A 6,000-nucleotide genomic window follows, 5' to 3' on the forward strand; every position below is an offset into this window, starting at 1 on the left:
CTTGTTATCAGGAATAAGGTGATAATTTGCCATTAAGACTGAGGCATCCAGGTTCAAGGAACTTGCACACACACAGACTCCTGAGAGTAGGTTCCAAAGATTCTCCCTCTTGAAATAGAATGTGTTCCAGAGACTGGGGGAGCCTGAATCCCAGGTTGGACTCAGGTGGCTTTATCAGTCAGAATCACAGATGGCATGACCTTCATGGCTGAATTCAAGTGCCCAGTGTTTAAGCCATGCCAAAGTCATCTTTGCAGAGATATTTTTGGCATGCAAGAATCGAAATCATTTAGCAATTTCACTTGCAGCACCAGGTTGAAATTTCCCATCAAATGCTTTCAAGGACATTTAGAAGCACATTTGTAGCAGATACTCCATTATTTACTTTATTAAGCATTCTTGAATGACTTAATGGAAAGATCCTTGTACGGTGATTTCAAAGACCTCAGCATTGTACTTCACTCTGCCTGTAACTCACTGGGTCCTTCACACCACTCTGTTCTTCTCTCTGGGCCTCAGTTTCCTTCTCTGCAGCATGAGAGGGCTGGCTGTGATCTCAAGCTCCCTTCTGATTCTGGCATGCTAAGATTCTAAGAGACACTATAGTCAGAGCAAGTCACCACATTTTAGCATAGCCAACTTGCCAGTCACTATGTGATCCCATTTTGTAAACTACAGTATTGTTTCTTTGAAATCTCTCCTTAAAATCACTCCATTTCTCTGATGCAGCAAAGAAGCAAGAGAAAATAATTGCTTTCCAGTGGACTCATGCCCATGAAAACAAACCCAAGCGTACTGCTACTATAAAGAATCCGTCTGCCACACTTCCTATTTATTTGGCTTTGGAGAATTGGACAGAGCAGAATTGAGGAAGGCCTGATCCATGACAGGGAGTCATCACCTGAGATGGCTCCTTCTCCAAGAGCCGCCCGGAGCCCAGCTGGCAAAGGTGGGGCCTGCTCGCCTCACTTCCCCTTAGCACACCTCTCCACGAAGAAAGAAGTGATGCTCACTTCCTCATTACAGTTCCTGTCCACTGAAGTCATTTCTTGTTTAAGTCAAGAAAGAAAACAACAAAAACAAGCCTCTGAATGCTCACTCTTTCCCTGGGTCCTGGTGTTAAATCTGACTCACGAGAAGAAGATCCACTGTCTTTGCCGGCTTGCCTTCTCTTTCCTTCCTAACAGGGACAACTGTCCCCACCTCTTTCCTTTAGAGATCTGCTCCTCCCCTGCTCCAACCATGCAGTTGATTCCAGTGGGACTGCCAATCACAGATCCTTGCTGCCTGATTACGAAGATGATAATGGGACCTAGCCCTGACTGTCCCCCACCTGCTGAGATTCAGTGAGGAAACTTACAAAAGCAGGGCCAGTCGACCAGGATTTATGTCCAGTAAAGCAGGGGGAGGGGAGGGGAGTCTTCTTTTTTCCTGGGCAGAGCTGAGCTAAATAAGACAAGCCAGGAGCTTCTGGTGGCTGTGCCTCCTGTGCCCTGTCCTTGCCGGGATGAAGCCATCTGAAGTGCAGCACAGAGAACCACTGACGTAGGGAAGGGTTGGGAGAAGGGAGGAGAAAGACATGACGATATCATTTGTTTATCTGAACACAGTGAGCCTGCTGATGCCAGACCCACCCTTTGTACAAAGGCCAACTGTCCTTTTTTAGTTACGCTAATTTGACTTGGGCTTCTGTAACATAACTAAAGAATAATACAGAAATTGATACCTGCAAATGAGGACTTTATAAGTAATGGACTTTCAATGTGGGACTGGCTAGGGCAAGGAAGATAGTGAGGAGCTGCTTCAAGAGGTCTGAGGTCAAAAGATGTCAGGACATTGGAATGGGTTGGCTATTTATTATTCCCTTTAATAAAGAACTGCTAAAAAGGATGTTTCTGTCGAAACTGGGCTGTTGGAAAGAAGAAGGGAACAGCAGGCAGGTAAAAGAGAGGCTCCTTCCACTTGCAGCAAGATTCCAAGAGTGCAGAGCGTTCAGTGGTCTCTTTCCTCAACTGAAAAAGCAAATTCTGATTGGGCGTGTGGGGTCCCTGGAGGAACTGCAGTAAAGAGGAACCCCTTATCTTGAAACAACAGGCCCAGGGCCCGTGTAGACCTTCCTCATCACTGGAGGCTTCAAGGCAGCTGAGGCCAGGAAGCTGCATCGCTGGGGAATGGACACTCCTGGAGGCTCACGGTGAAGAACAGAGTTCCTTCCACTGTGGAACTGGTTTACTGCTGCTCCGTGGAGTCCTCCCAAGTCCCCCAGAGGTAGGACCCATAGGAGGACAGAAAGAACTTGTTCCTCTGCTAGCAAAGTGAGTCTTTGCTGTCCCTATCCAGAAAGATATCGGTTATTAGCTGATTACAACTGGAATAGCATCCCGTTTTCTAAATAGGTATTTTGCAAACATATACAGGTACTCTTTATGATGGACTTTGATGATGTGTTCCAGTAAACCCATTATAAGTTGAAAATAAATCTGATACACTTAACCCACCCCAGCCTAGCCTACCTGAAATGTGCCCAGAACACTTACCTTAGCAGTGTTGGGCAGCCATCTGACACACAGCCTACAAGGCTGAACAGTTAAGTTCATGAACTCATCCTAGAAAAAGTGCTACGTAGCCTCACTGCTGAGTATCACTATGGTCATCAGATGGCCAACAGGAGAATTTTATAATAAAGTTCTGAATAGCTCCTGTAGTTTGTCGAGTACAGCGCAGTGTGGAATTGGTTCTGTGCCCTGTGGATGCCCCAGTTTCTGCTGCTGCCCAGCACCGTGAGAGAGTATAATACCACATATCACTGGCCTGGGCGAAGATCAAGAATCAAAGTCACAGTTTCTACTGAACGTGTATCACTCTCACACCATCATAAAGTCTAAAAATCTTGAGTTGGGCCATCGTCAGGTCGGGGACTGTCTGCACACAGGGGTTAAATGCGTCAGTCAGCCGCAGGTGGCAGGAGCAGGGTTTGTCCGGTAAGTTTCTCAGCTATATCCTTGTCCAGCTATTGTTTTTCGTTTATTCAACACATACTTTTTGAGCACCAGGGGCAGATGATTTTCTAGCTCCTGGGGCGATAGTAATGAAAAAAACAACAGAATAACCACAAATAATTCTTGCTCTTCGTGAGTCATTCTCATATCAGGGGAGCTTTGATGCCACCATGTCACCAGATTCCCCTCCTGGAAGGCTTACTAAACAGGGTCAGATCCACCCCTATCAGGCCTCCCTCGCCCCTGCTTTCCAGTCTTCATGAGATGACTGGGAGGAGGAAAAAGAGGGGAGTCAAGGCCAGACGCTTCTGCCTCATGGGGAGTGCAGGCCCAAATCCTAGGAATTTCTCTCTTGTCACGCAGGACTTTTGCCAAGGATCCCCTCCTGAATTTATCCCAAATTTGCCCCTCACCTCCTGCACTGCTTCAACCAGAGCCCAGACATCAGCATCGCTAATCTAAGTCACTGCTGCAGTTTGTTAACTGGTCTGCGTGTCCTTAGCATTTCCCCCACAGCCCACTTAGCACCTGGAGGTCACAGTGGACTTTTCAAAACAATAATCAGCTCATATACTGTTAAACCTAATGGATCTGAGGAGAGAAAAAAAGTCTAAATAGTTGTGTTTATCTCAACAATGCAGTGAGCGTTGTTAGCCATAGGAGATGAATATGTGTTTGTGAGACTCTCTTTGTGTACATAGCATTGTTTTTGTTTTTTCTGACAGTGGAAAGCATCAGAGTGACATATCCAGTTACAGAATTTGCTGCCTCAAAAAACAAAAAAATCAGTTCAAGCATATAAACTGCTTCCAGTAGCTTCTCAGAGCAAGCAGCATAAACCCTAAACCTAAACCTCTTACATCATCTGTAAGATCCGGTGTCTGCAGCTGCCTTCTTAGCCTCCTTCTCTGGCTCTGCCTCCTCCCCACGTGCTCTCACTCAGCTCCCGCCCGCTTCCCCCTGCCCCGCAGATGCTCCACGCTGCTCTGCATCTCCAGGCCCTTACATGTGCTGCTCCTTCGTTCTGGACATTCTTCCTCCTGGTTTTTGTGATCCTGCCCCCTTTCCATCCAAATGCAACAGGATGTTTATGGGACTTTTCCTGTGGGGAATTCCAGCTACACCCCAGAAGTGAGGACAAAGGGGTTCTAAGCATGCTACCTTCTCAATAGAGTTGCCACCATATCACCAGATTCCCCTCCTAGAAGGCTTACTAAACAGGGTCAGATCCACCCTTATCAGGCCTCCCTCGCCCCTGCTTTCCAGTCTTCATGAGATGGCTGGGAGGAGGAAAAAGAGGGGAGTCAAGGCCAGACTCTTCTGCCTTATGGGGAGCACAGTATTTGTGATGAAAGGTGACTCCCCTCTCTATGTCAACTACTGGGGAGAGTCCAAAGAATCAGCCATGGGGGGGGTCCCTGAAAGAAGGGGAAATTAGTATGCTGTTCCCAAGTTGAATCTTATTTTCCAATTTGCCTTTGACTTGTCTTAGTAAGGTTAGAAGTAATTGGCATAATTCAAAGTAATAATAGGGGTAAAGGGGGAGCTTCCTGTACGCCTAAAGTTGCCCTAGAAAGGAAAATTTCTGGTTGGGCTCAGTGGATATTTCAGGAGATAACTGGCCTTGGGCCCACAGGTGCTCCAGAGGACTAGTTCAACATTTAAATGTCCACCACAGGGAGAGTGTCAATGGCCAGCATTAGCCAGAAAAGCAGTAACGGCCAACCCGGAAAGGACTGCAGCTGTGGCCAGATGAGCAGAGACTCTTGTTGAGTTTCTTCTCCTTGGCCCACCTCAAATATATGGGAAGATCTGGGCCTGGAAAAAGGCAAGGGGGGGACATCTCAGACCCCAAACACCCTCCTTTCCCATCTTTGTTTCTAGAAGTCAGGATTCCAGCTTGAGGGTGCTCTGTGTAAGGGCCAGGAAGGGAGAAGAGGTTTAAATGGAGTTGGAGATAGAAGTCTTAAAGTAGACTGGATTTTAATGATCAGGAAGTTATGGAATCTCCTCATTTCTGTCCTGGGCCTGTTTGCCCTCACCCGTCTCCACTGCTGCCCTGCAGGCTGTGCTTCTCAAGCTGCTGGGTCAGCTGACGTCTGGCTTTGCAGTCAAAGGCAGGCTCAGCGACCGGAAACCAAGAGGAAGGCAAGAAGCAAGGTATTCATCATCCACTCTCTCTGTCTCCAGTGGAGTTCTGACTGTGACTCGTCCTCTTTTATGACTCCCGGCCTTGCCCGGTCCAACTCTTGGTCTCTGATCCCGCTTCCTCCTCCACTTGCCTCTCTTTTGGTAATACTGGACAGTCTGACTGTTTTCTGTTCAGTTTCCGGGCTTTTCCATCCCTCGTGTAACTAATTGTCTGCTTCTAATTCCTTCTGTTTCAAAAACCCCAAGTGCTGTTTCTCTTTTGAATGGACCTTAACTACTATACTTCCCCAGAGGTCTATAAGGATGTGTGTAATTAGGGACAATGCTGGAGAGATGGCAGGGGTGGGATAGCAATCTCTGGCTTTAGTCATAGCTGAGATAGGCAGTCTGACTCAGCTCCTGTGGCTGGTGTTCCACCCCAAGACTCACGCCTCTCGTCTGCCTCCATTCTGGGCCAGGGCCTTCTCCTAACATCAGAGCGTGATGTTAGGAGACCATGGGCATCCCTCAACCAACGCACAGTGGTGGCCAGTGAACAAATGCCTCAGTCTCCTGTCCATCAAGTAGCCACTTGGGGCAGATATCCTACACACTTCTTGGGGTCCTGGAGGAACTGAGCTCCCACTGCTAACAGCAGTGAGTGCTATAATGTGTCTATCCATGGGCTTTTTCTCTTTCTACATTTTTCTTTCCTCATTTTCTTAGTCTGGTTTCTCTCAGTCACTGGCATCAAGTCCTCATCTCAGACTCTGCTTTGTGGGACACCAAAACACATATCACCGCAGTCTGGGAAATGTTGGAGGTAAACTCAGAGTAGGATCAATGGCAGAACTTCTAAGTCAGCCTCTCT

Source organism: Nycticebus coucang, chromosome 2 (genome assembly GCF_027406575.1).
Source record: "Nycticebus coucang isolate mNycCou1 chromosome 2, mNycCou1.pri, whole genome shotgun sequence".
Taxonomy (NCBI): domain Eukaryota; kingdom Metazoa; phylum Chordata; class Mammalia; order Primates; family Lorisidae; genus Nycticebus; species Nycticebus coucang.